The 13,436-nt window shown below is 39.8% G+C and overlaps 1 protein-coding gene across 1 annotated transcript in view; it reads right to left on the bottom strand.

Annotated features, from left to right (window-relative positions):
• cep112 (centrosomal protein 112) overlaps window positions 1-13,436 on the bottom strand; it is a 192,486-nt gene that overhangs the window by 361 nt on the left and 178,689 nt on the right. The gene's annotated exons all lie outside the window — the stretch shown is intronic.

Genomic DNA, 13,436 nt, shown 5'->3' with positions numbered 1-13,436 from the left:
CAGTTGCCACTGTAAATACTTGAGAATGTGTGCGTGTCTACCGTCGATCTCCTGGGCAAAGCTCGCATCCCTGTGATCACTAACTGCTCTCAATTACAGTATTGTGTGCCGTCCCTCACTGCTCGGGGTTAAACTCTTCTGCAAGACCCCTTTGAAGTATTCATCCCTTTATCTGGAGCAGAAGCCAAGAATTTGGGGGTGGGGGGGGACAATGGATAACGAAACCAAGAGGGAAGCTTACAGCAATTATCCGGCAGGGCCATGAGGAGGAAGTTAACTCACGCAGACATGGCGGGGAAATGCCAGTCGATGAAAGAGAGGAGCCGAGCCAGTCCATGTAGCACAGGAGGTGGAGTAGGGAGGGCAGCAGAGGGTTCTGTTTCAAGTTTGTTTGGTGTGTACACACCCTGGGCCACAAGTAACTGCCGTAAGAGGAAATGGAGGCTAGCGCTTCAAAGCAAGTGACAACAGGGGGGGGACAATGGCCTCTGATGGGAGCAAGGGGCTGCATGACTGTCAACACAATGAATGATTGAAGCGTTAAAGCCGAAAGTCCACCTGGCTTTACACTTCAGTTTTTCCAGTATAAAATGCTAGTCAGTGATCGGTAGCACATGCAACTTCATTAGCGTCAAAGCAAAGTTGCAGGTTTAGGGTTTTAGAAAATCTTGTAATTGAATTGAGCACATTTTTTATTTTTCAGTAGTGACCATATGATGGTCAACTGGAGGCATTGATTGATGACTGTGCATATTTGTCCAATGTGACCAATCCCTTTCCCAGAGTATACACTACCGTTCAAATTTAGGGGTCGTTGAGGAATGTCCTTATTTAAGTAAAATCTCTGTTTTTTCAGTGAAGATTACATGTTACTAATCAGAAATACATCCCATACGTTGTTATCATGGTAAACGACTATTTTATTTATTTATTTATTAATACAATCTCTAAATAGGTCTTTAGTGGCTCATTTCCAGCTATCAGCACTCCAGTGTTCTAATAGTACAATGTGTTGAAGGCTAACAAATGATTAGAAAACCCTTGTGCAATGATGTTAGTAGGCAAGTTAGACAAGCTGAAAAACTGACCTTCCCTTGAGGTAGTCAAGTATCTGGAGTTTCACATTCGTGTGAGGGATTAAATTTAACCAGAGAAGGAGAACTTTTGTGGGTAACTCGACAGTCTATTCTTGTTTTAAGAAATGAAAATGCCAAGTAACTGAAAATCTCTGACAATAGTGTGTACTACACCCTTTAGAGAACAGCACCAACAGGCTCTAACCAGAGTAGAAAGAGATGTGGCAAGATGACAAGCACATTAGAGTCTCTAATTTGAGAAATAGATTTCTTAAAGGGACGGGTGCTATCAGTCTGTACAGTACTTGCCCAAGACATACCAGGAAATGGTGCCCCTACGTCCCTAGTGGTTAAGAGACCGACCAACCAACTAACCAACCGCTAGCTTTTTGCGGCTTGTTACATTGAAAAGAAATTTATCAACTCATTGGACTCTCAGGCAAGTCAGAAGAGCCAGTGGGTGCTCCATGGATAGTTATTGCGTCCGGGAATCGACTGAGGTGGTATCGGAAGGAAAAACAATAGCCTGACTGGAGGTCCGGCTGACTGCTCGGCTAGGCTAAAACACGCTGCCAGTGTGCATTAGCCAACCTACCAACCAAATGTACCTGCAAAACACCAGTGTCAACATTTGTAGAGAAAAGGCACCTCTGAGATGCTTGACTTTAAGAGTGGCAGAGAAAAACCCATATCCAACCCATATCTGGGACTGCCCAACAAATGGAAAAGATTAATATGGGCAAACGAACACAGACATAGGGAAAACTAATTTGATGGATAATAGTGCGACTATCTCATGTAAAACTCAAAATTGTATGGGTGACCCAAAACTCTTGAACGGTAGTGTTTATACTGTGCAAACTACACATGCACCAGAAAGCAAAAAAAAAAAATTAAAACAAAAATAAAAATAAATTGAGATATTTTGCACAAAAAAAAAGAATTTAAGTGCTTTAAAATTGTTTATGTTGGATAACCAAAGCAATATAAAGTAAAACTGCTGATAAATCTAAATTGCAACTAACACAAGCGAGTTATACTACCTTACTACTTTGAGTAAAGTGGCTTATCATGATGAAAAGTAAGCTTGTCGCTGCTGCACCGAGGAGTCTTTCTAGTTTGCTTTTTTTTTATAAATACAGTACATATTTTGGGAGGTATTTTACTTTAAATGGACAAGAGCATTAGTACTGACAAGAAAACGATGGAAGGAACTACTGAAGATGAAGGTTTTGGAGCATAATCTAATGCGAGTCACTTGGATAATTTACAAAAATAAAATTAATAATATGGACTGTTAAATTAAACTTCTCCTGCACATAACCAATCATCTTTGGATGTTAACGGACTGAATGTCACACACAACTTATATGTTTTTACAAATCAAATGGCTGAACTATAGTAAGTTAGTACTGTAGTGTTAACTTAAAAACATTAGCCAAAGTTAGGCTAGCGGCTACTAATAACATAATAACAGATAGGACACTCAATCTTTGGATAAAATATCTTGTCGATAAAAGCTTGTCAGAGCTCTGGTTTAGACTAGTTTCTCGATCCCAATGAAAATTTTGGAGCCACGTGGAGCATAAACTCCTTGCGGGCGTAAGCCATTTTCGCGATGTTAGCCCCTGGTCTAATGTGTTGTAAACACTACTTTATTCCAGGCAGCATTCTTTTGGTTTCACTTATGCTTCGTCTGAAACCTAAAAGGTACTTTTTGGCCATCTTTAGCCCAAATTTTTTGCGTGGCAAAGATTTGGTTCATTCCTAGGACATGCACTTATTTCTATTGTGCAATTTAGAGTATCTGGATTAAGGAGTGAAGCTAAAACTCCTGAACAAAACCTATGCAAGCAAAGAAATACCACACGAATCTCAACCTAAAGGTCAGAGACTCAAAAAAACATAAGATAGACACGCTAGCAATGACTTTCGAGATTTTAGGTCCCATTGAATCTTCTGGTGTTCTTCTTGATTTCAAACATGAAAACTAAAAACACAAAGCCTGTTTAGGATATACGAATCTCAAAGGGACTGTACTTGTCTACTAGGTTGTCCCTTTTAGGTCACATGGATTTTATGGCCAAGACAAATGGATCTGTCTTTCCTTTATACTCTGGTTACATGTATAGCAACATTTGTTGCCTGCATTTAAGCCGTCCCAGAAGGAGCAGCAGGTGGCAAACTTCAGCACTCAAGGACCAAACCCAGATTTTGTGTCAGCACCTTGGTCAAGGGATCTGGCTTGCAGATTGAAGTATTCTGTGGTGAGAACCCACACAAGTGCGAGAAAACAAATTCCAAACTAAAACGCCGCAAAGTCTTTTTTTCTCCCTGTTGCCGCAATGAAATTAGTACTGTCCGTCATCAGATCTTAAGTCTCTCGTATACGCTTTTTCTGTCTGCGATTTTTTTACTAAAACTGTAGTTTCAAGTCAATGAATTTGCGTTCTTTAGTGGAAGTGTGAGAGTTAGAGACTGACTTGAAATCAGACTTTATTTAATTCCAAAGTGGTTTTGAGTTCAATGCGATAAAATAAGGCAAATGCATTGCATTTCTACTATTGTGCATCAGAAACTGCATTTTACCGAGAAAAGTATGATAGCAATGACAGCCTTTAAGTAATCATTAGAGACCATTCAAATTCACTCTGGGTTTAAAACACTGGCACTCGGAATTCTATTACTCGGAATTTCTTTTCAACCTGTCTTGACTCTAAATCATATATTGTTTGAACTTGGCCTTATTAAGTAATGTAGGATTTTGTTCCAAAAAGAATGCCTTGCGGTGGCTGCCAATGATATTTTCGTAATGGATGCAACATTTGACAACATTACTAAAAGTGGGGACACCCGAAACAAGGCCATAACAAGTTATCTGATGACACCGAAGTGCCCTGCTATGTCAAATCCAATCTGTTCATCTGTCTATTCATCTCTGCTCTGCGATCATCTGGCCATTAGTCCAAGATTGAACTCTTTGTTCCCCAAATTTCTAGATGGATAAGGAGAGGCTACTCTTTGTGATTAAGGGCTATACAAATAAACATGACTTGACTTAAAGTGTGGAAGCGAATGTGAGGCGTGGATTAGAAAGAAAGAAGGGAAGTATTGTTAGGAACTAGAAACTGAGGAAAAGAATTAACAGTGTAGTTAAAACCTCTTTGAAGTAGGACATGGTGGCTAATACCCTTAAAAAGTTAAGGGATGGCAACAATCCGCCAATTTGTTGTTCTGAGTAGGGCTGAGTTGGCGAGTGTTTAGAAAGAGGAGTTTAAAAGGGTTCAGTTTGCGGGGAATAAAGTTGCATCATTTGAGGCCAATTGAGCCTGGAACGATGTGTGTTTCTTGTGTCGAAATAGATAAAAGTAAGCGTGGGAGTCATCGCCCACCTGTGTAGTTTGATGATGGGACCAGCGTACAAAAGACGGACGTGGGAAAAGATGTGTCAGAGGCATCTACTGAGAGTGGGATGGCCAGGAAGAGATAAAAATGAGACATGAAAGGTTGCGAAGGAAGGCATAGAAGAAACACAAAATGGCCGGGGGGAGAGGGAGGGGATATTGAAGGTTATTTATGCCCCTCCCTTGTTTTAATCCTATTTTGTGCTTGACTTTTAAGTCTAGCAATGTATAGAAACAATGTCGGATGCACTGTCTAATCCCGTTTGGGCCATGAAGCCGGCTCCTCTCTGAAAGTAATGACTTTCATTTCCTCGTCTTCTAGCAATCCAGCCGGCGCGCAGGCATGTATTTCACAGGCCGGACGCCACTTTGTTCTTCCATGCTTGACAGGATGGCCGCCAATCGCCTGAGTCAGCCTTAACCCCAAACCCTGGACACTCACTCATCCTTAATCTATCTCTAGTTATGATGCCTGTACTACCAAATTGAGTTGTCGCCATATCAACATTCCATTGGCTGTTCCGCTAAAACGTATTTTGAAGGTTTTTAATACGTCTTGTTCCCTTTCCAATCAATAGAGCACTAAAAAGAAATTATATTGAATAATTCACCCTTCCATCCATTTTCCTCCACTAATTTGGGCTTGGGTCAGATGGGTTGTCTACGTTTAGTTCTGAATGCAGACTGAAAATGAGTAAATTAACATCTGAGACGACAGTTCTTAGTTGGAAAAGGGTGGCATGCCCTGTCCAGTTTGGGTATGAGATTCTGCTGCGGGTGGAGGAGTTTAAGTATTTGTGGGTCTTGTTTATTAGTGAGGGTAAGGATGGAGCAGGCGGACTGGTTCCGCATCTGCAATCATGCAGACTTTGTATTGGTCTGTTGTGGTGAAGAAAGAGTTTTGCCAAAAGGCATAGCGCACAATGACCAGGTGATCTACATTTCTGCCTTAACTCATTGTTACAAGTTGTGGGTTAGGACCAAAGGAACCAAATCCAAAATACAGGCAGCCAAAATGAGTTTCGTCCGCACCGTGACCAATCTCTCCCTTAGACTAGACATGCTAGACAGACTAGGTTTCTAAGATGCCTTGGAAACAATGAGCTTGCACAAAATCCTCTCCATATGTATAGTATGGCATTGAGATGCATAATAACTCTTGTCAATACACAAAAACACATTGACTACCAGTGATACAAAAAATTAAAAGTACATATTCTCCTCAGTATTGGCCTTTTAGCTAAAAGCAAAGTCAGACAGCACATTGCGAGCACAATTACACAGACACAACCCGCTGTGCTTTCGTGGCTGAGGCTATATAGCCTCTAAAGCCGCTTTCAAAGCACACAGCTGCATATCCTTTTCACTGTTGGAGTGACAGGGCGGGGAAATAAGGGAGAGAAATACGAAAAAAAAATGGCATGCCATAAATACCTAAGCGACAAAGAATCTCATAAGCCCGCACGGAGACAAAAAAGTCTTAATAGCAGATGGCAAAATTGTGCCAAGAAAAAGCATTAATGTCGTGCACGTGGGCCAAAGCAGGACCATTCAGGTGCCACTTCAATTAAAATTGCACATTCTTGATGTAATTTATTACGCCAGAGTCGCAGCGCATTTTAAAAAAACAGCACCTAAGTCCTGACCTTGACTCACTTCTGTTTTACAACATGACTTATCTCATCATCCTGTCCCCAAACAACCTGTCACAGGAACAGAAGAATGCTGATAATAAAAAACAGCTTTGAAGGCAAAATGGCATTAACTTAATAATCTCCAGTTAGGAGTCATAAAGCAATTTCATGTGGCCTTTTTCTTTCTTTTTTTTTTACCACTGCCAATAAAGAACAAACAAAGCCACTAAAGTGTCATGGGGCAACCTTGAGCGTCACACTACTGTAAAACAAATCATATGCGAGCGTCGACAAGCGCCCCCTCTGGTGCAGTCGGCCCTGTGATGTAGAGATAAGCAAGCTGCTTTCATCCTTTAATGGGGTCGCCCCGTCTATTCAAACGACATCCAGGGCTTGTTATGTACACAGGCGCAATTCCCAGCTTATTTTGGCAGGAGACAATCAATTACCTGTCGTCTTAATAAACGAGAGATTAAAGCAAACATTTTGTTGTAGTGTTGGGCGTGACTGCTTACAAAGCGCACGCGGACTCATTAAGGAGCAATCAGTAGCAGTCAAGAACGCCAATGGCGGACGGATAAATGAAGAGAATGGCAGGGGGTCTGCCAAGAGCACTTGCATCTGAAGTTTACACCAGGTTATGTCTTGATTTGTACAAATTTTCGTTTATACAGGCACAATGAAAACAAAGGGGCAACTGTGAGCTCAAAGTTTAGGGTAACAGTGTGCTGGTTTTGGTCTTTTAATTGCAAGGTTATTTTTGAATTAGACAATTCCTGGAAAGGAAAATGAAAAGTCTCGGACATGAAGAAAATGTTCGAGCGGTTAGAAGCACAGACACAATATGGAAATGAAGTGACTCGGTTAAGTGTTCTTTAACAAGCTCTCAAGATTGTACAAGCCAACAAGTATGAAAATTGACTACTTCCACAGGTACAGAGTACACGTTTTCTTCTATTTTATTATTATGTGGCTATTTTTAAGCAGTTTTTGGGGGTCAGACCCAGTGTAAGTATTCAGTGCTGTGAAAAGGTTTTCACTCCCTTATCCTGATATCTGTGTTTTTTCTGCATATTAATCACTCATTAAGGTTTCAGATCATTAAACCAATGTTAATATCACACAGAGACCACCCAAGGAAATCCAAAGTACAGTTTGAAATGTTGATTCCCTTTATTACGGCACAAAAAAACCTATCTGGCCCTACCTGTAAAAGTAATTTCCCACTGAAACTAATAGCGGGATGGGCCACCTTTGGCAGCGATAACAGAAATGAAACGTTTACGATAATTGGAAATGAGTCTTTCACAACACAGTGGAGTTTTGCCCCCGCCCCTTTTTTTTTGCTAAATTTTTTCAAATGTACAATATTGGAAGGTTTTCTTGCATAAACTGCCCGTTAAAGGTCACACCATACCATCTCAATTGGATTTAAATCTGGACTTTGACCTGGCCACTCTAGAACCTTCATTTTGTCTTTTTGGAGCCATTCAGAGGTGGACTTGCTGTTGTGTTTCAGATTGTTGTCCAAGAGCATTTGAGTTTGAGGGCATGCACTGATGGCTGGACGTTCCCCTTCTGGATCTTATGGTAAACACCAGAATTCATTATTCCCTCCACCACAGCAAGTTGTCCTGGTCCTGAGGCAGAAAAGCAGCCCCAGACCATTACACTGCCACCACAATGCTTGACTGTTGGCATCATGTTCTTTTTGTCAAATGCTGAGCCATTTATACGCCAGAAGGCTGCACACCTTCCAAAAATGTCCATTTTTGGCTTATCAGTAGAACGTTCCTCCAAAAGTCTTGAGGATAATCAAGGTGCTTCTTGGCAAACATGAGACGACTCATTGTGTTTTCTTTGTGGCAGCACTGGTGTTTCATGTATGCCATTTTTAGCCAGTGTCCTTCTTATAATCGAGTCATGAACACTGACCTTAACTGAGGCCAGCAAGGCCTGCAGTTACTTGGATGTTTTTCGAGGTTCTAATGTAATCTCCAGGATGGTCTTTCTTCACACTTTTGGTGTAAACTTAGTTGGTCGACCACTCCTGGGAAGGTTTGCCAATGTTCCTAGTTTTCTCCATTTGTAGATAAAACATAGTGGTTTGCTGGAGCCCTAGGGCCTTGGAAGTGGCTTAGTGACCTTTTCCAAAATGATGGTTTTAATTTACTTTCTTACTGATTTCTTTGTATAATAGCATGTCAATTGGGTTCTTGAAATTTTGTAGCCTCTTTAATCTGTCAAAACACATTAAATTTAAGTGATATCTTGAGTAAACACAGGTAGTGGCAATCGATTTTGGGTGTGGCCTGTGGAATTTAATTCAGCTTTCCCCAAACTGTGGTAAGTCACGGTTACTTTAAATTGAGCAAAGGGGGCAAATACTTTTTCATGATACGGCCAGATTAGGCCATGATATGGCCTAGAATAAGTGGAATCAATCTTTCAAAACCTTTTTCTATATTTCCTTCTATGTGTGATATTTTGTATTGTATTTTTCTCATTTATTATTTTCTTTTCAGTCAGGTTGCAACAAACATGACAGCAGAAAATGAACAAATCACCTGAAAAAAAATGCATGACAAGCTCATAAGAGACTCGTCCCCAAAATAACTTTGGGCGCTCAATAATATGAAAAATTATCATATCTTACAACAATATATAAATCATTTGTTAATCCAGTAAAAATGACTCCATTATCGAATCACAATATATACAGTATTTTACAGATTCAGAGAAATTATTCTTTTCACATCATTCTTCTCCTTACTCTCTCTTAACAATATTGTGTAAAACCTGAGACAAATAGACATTTTCTTGTAAAAATTTCAAAGTCAGATAGAAAATGCACCCAGAGTGAGCTACAATGGCCCGGCAAGACCAGGTGAGAGCCAGTGCCCATGTCTTCGATTTCTTTGTGTAGTCGGTGATTCTCTTTGATGCACAGTCAGTATGGCTGGATTACCTCTCAGATTTTCTCAAGTTCGTTCTCCATTTTCATTGCGTTGTCCCATGAAGTCTTTTTTGATTTCTGCCATTTTTCCCAGACATCCTCCAGCTCCTTTTGTGACAGTTGCCATGGCGCCCAATTGGTCCCCTCCGCGTGGCGCCAGGTTCTGTCACGGTTGCCACAGTGCCCAATTGGCCCCGCCCATGGACACCATCTGAAACGCGTTGACAGATTGCTCCCTGACTACTTAAACGCTGTCTTGTGAGTCGCCTTGGGTTGGAGCGTCTGCAAAACTCCTGCTTAACTCTGTTGTGATACGTCAAGCCCTGTGAATCCCTGTTTTTGCCTGTGTTTTTGCTCTTGTTTTGCTAAGCCCTATGAATCCCCGTTTTGCCTATGTCTTTTGCTCTTGTTTTGCCAAACCCTGTGAATCCCCGTTTTGCCTGTTTTTTGCTCTTGTTTTGCCAAGTCCTGTGAATCTCCGTTTTTGCCTGTGTTTTGCTCCTGTTTTGTTTTTGCCCCGATCTGTTTGATTTTGACCACTTCCTCGTTCCGATCAATCTACTTCCGCGACCAACAATCCCCGGATCGAGTGAGCGCTCATTCCTCTTCTCCCTATAACCTGTGAGTAGCTTTACGCGAGTGGGTTCTCGGTCAGTTTCCTGACATGGTCTGTGACACCTTTTTGGTTTGCATCCATTTTTTCAGAATTTTCTCCCTTTTGTATCCATCATATCAGAACTATTTTGGCTCTTTTCAAAGCCCTCTTTTATTGCTGATTTTATTTAGTCCATGTCGTCTTCTTTCCTTGTTTTGGAGATGATCTGAAACCTTTTTGAGTTCTAAATATGCTAAAAACACAGAATTTAGCAAGGCAAATACTTCTTTGCTGCACTGTAGATGGTAACTTGTAAGTTTAGCTAGTTTAGAGTAACATGCTACTTTTGAGTGTCAATAATCTGGGGGTGAAATAATTACTTTTTTATGAAATAAATAGAAACTGTAACTAATTATTTTTTTCAGTAACATATCCGACACTGCTGATGTCAGGTGATTAGTCGATTAGTTCTAAGAAAAAATGCTGTACTATTCTCGATCCAAATACAAATATATTGATGAGGGAAGTCCTGATCTTATCAAGATCTCGAATACGGACTGCATTTGGATGGAATTTTGAGTGAAATACTTTATTTTCTATGCAGCGTCTGTAAATTTATACTGAGATGTCAGGCCTAAAAACGATGAAAACAACCTAATCTATTTATCTGAGTCCTTAACGGGAACGCAGTCCAGTTTTGATCGAATCAGAAACCCCAAATTCGAACCCATGAGCTAATCCGACAATTACAAGTATTTGATTTATAGTTATTGAGAGAGGCTTCTGTTTGTAGAGAGGTCCTCATTTAAAGGAAAGTGTTACACCTATTTGTTCAATGCAGTTGAAACGCAAAGTATGACATATGGTTTTAATCGTGAAATCCACCTGCTTTGACCTTCCCAATGAAGCTTACTTTCCCCTGTTCCGTAACTACCAAATTTTTGGGGAAAATGTGTAAATCTGAGCGCTGACTTGTACTGTAGATATTCTTTTGTCAAGGGTTCAAATCACAGTAATGTGCATGATTTGATATGATCCAGGACTCCCCAGGGTTTGTTTAATGGAGGCTTTTATATATGGAAAATACTTAAGCAACATTATCAATTCTATTATTAGTTGTGAGGAACTTGTATTTACCATGCCAAAATACTATTTAGGCTATTTCTCAACTGCACGTTGGTAAACATGAAGTCATTTAAACAAAGCTTTTCTGTGGAAAGGTTAGGGTGGAGTCATACTAATTTTACTGAAGAACTGCTCATACTCAGGGTGAAAATGCTACATTTTCTACCTGTAATAATGTGTAAACCTCAGAGACATTAATTTGAAGGAGGCTTCTACTTGCAAATAGGCCTCCCGAAATATTTTGTGGACAGAACTAATGTGATTACTGGTTGGCATAATTTTAGGCATACAGGCAAATATACAAAAAGTACTTGCCAGTTTTTTTAGGGAGAGGTTTATTTGTAGATAATATCGATTTGATAGGAGGCATTTATTTGTAGAAATGCTTTGGTAAAGGTGAAAGAAACTATGAGATTGTTCCATAGAAAAAGTGCTTTTTGCTCTTCACATCACCATTTGCTTGAACTATTATACCAGTATATTCTGATGGTTACTTGAATGCCTGGCACTTGATGTTAAAGGTTTCGGTCTCAATAGGCGAAAGCTACAACGGCTTCTTGTAAAATGTTGAGGGTCATGTTCAGGTCATGGTAAAGAAAAAAGGGTTTAACGTTTGCATTCCGCTTTCTCAGATGACATTCTTCCTTTTTTTGCGCTCATCACTCACTCTGCAAGGGCAGCAGAATGAAAAAGGCCATCACATAAATAAAGGCGGGTGTCAAGTTTCGTTGGGCGACAGTAGAGCAGGTCTGGCACGCACGCACATGTGATGTAGGTGTAGAAAAACACAAGAACATTATGCCCTTTGAAAGCAACGTTTTACAAGACCCGAAATATGTATGGAATGTATGGTAGGCAAAAGCAAAGGAAAGCTAGGCTGCCTGGTACACAGAAATACCAGCCTCAAGTTCAACGGAAAGTGGGATTACACTCTAAAAATTCATCGTGGAAATGGACTCAATGACAAAGCAAATGACAACAAATATGCAAATAAAAACTGAAATAATTATATTTATTATCAGACATAAAAATGACACATTCATCAAATATTTTTGTAAATGAATGACGGTAAACACATTTTCAACTACTGCACAGTTTTGAAAAAAATAAACTTTGGAAATTGTTGATGTGAGAGCGTTTTAAAAAAGGAAATTATGGAATTGAAAACAAAAATAAATACATTGATCAAAGCTTCACGCATACACACACACACACACACACACAAAAAAAACGTTTTCATGTTAGACACAATTTAAAAAAAAATCAATATTAAGATTATGTAAAAGGTCTCTTGTCTTTACCCGCTGCCAGTAGACAAAACCCAACAAAAATATGATGCTTATCATGATTATACTCATTTTCTTGAAATATTAAACTCTTAGTAGAGTCACAGATTCCTTGCAAAATCAGTGAACACGTCTGGACAGTTATGTTAGCAAAACTTCCTGCCTTAACACCATATGTAGCACATCGTAGGCAGTGATAGATACTTCAAAGCAATTGGTGTCAAAGTCAAACGGACGGAGGGCCAAATGAAAAAAGTAGCTACAATCCGAGGGACATACTGATTAATTGTTGAAATATTTTGAAATGATGAATAATATCTTGTGCAGGGGTCGCCAACCTTTTTAAAACCTGAGGGCTACTTTTTTGTGATTGATTTTGTTGCTGAGCACATATTTGCGAATATATTTCTGAAATACTGTAGCAACTTATGTTATCACTACATTGTCACGATTTTATTATTACGTTACTACCAGGTTTAAATCATTATGGTAGAGTTAAAATACGCATAATCAATCACTTTTAATAACACTGATCATTTTAATGATTTCTAATTCCAGTTAGAAATCAAATTTCCTTGAAAATCACTATGACCCATCACTGGTGCGCTATTATCGCAACCAATCTGCAGTTTACTCCGGGTACCCGTGGGCACCACATTGGAGACCACTGGTCAAGTGAAACCAATTACCGTAAATTCCGGACTATAAGCCGCTACTTTTTTCCCAAATGTTCAGCCCCACATCTATTTCAGTGAAGCGGCCAATTTATGTAATTTTTCTAACGGCCACCAGCAGCATTGGAGTATAAAAGGTAAGCTTAAGACCAGTAGAATATGTGTGCCAAGAAAGACTGCAACCTCTAAGTTTATGCATACATTGTCTGTAAAGAAAGGTACGTTCCGATAATGAGGAAGACGCCCTTGATGGCGATAGTTATGAGGCGGAAGTTGAGGGCGATCTACCGTGAATTTCACAATTACGGGATGCTTTCTTTTGACAGACATGTTTGATGCATTGCGAGCGTGATCCTACTAGCGTGTTGGTACCTTTAAAGGCAGGGTTTGGGATGAAAGTTATAATTATTATTATTATTATTAAAGCTTTGAAAACTCTCTCGGTGTACCGTCTTTCTTCGTAAATATGTGTAACCATGTATATGTATTTGCAACTGTATATTTTTGTAACGTATTTATTTTAGAGATTTATTCTGTTATGTGTTCTAGAAGCAAATTAAAAAGAAGGGGCGGAGCAAACGCGGGCTGATGGGAAGTGGGGTAGAGCTGAGTTACCGGTAGATCTGTCTGTTGTCGCAGCGGACAATAGAGGATATATATTTTTCCCACCCTTAACTTTGGAAATA

This window comes from Urocampus carinirostris, chromosome 1 (assembly GCF_059441175.1).
Source record: "Urocampus carinirostris isolate Australia breed hairy pipefish chromosome 1, RoL_Ucar_1.0, whole genome shotgun sequence".
Taxonomy (NCBI): domain Eukaryota; kingdom Metazoa; phylum Chordata; class Actinopteri; order Syngnathiformes; family Syngnathidae; genus Urocampus; species Urocampus carinirostris.
The sequence above is the reverse complement of the archived record's forward strand: the minus strand, read 5'-3'. Positions and strand labels throughout refer to the sequence as shown.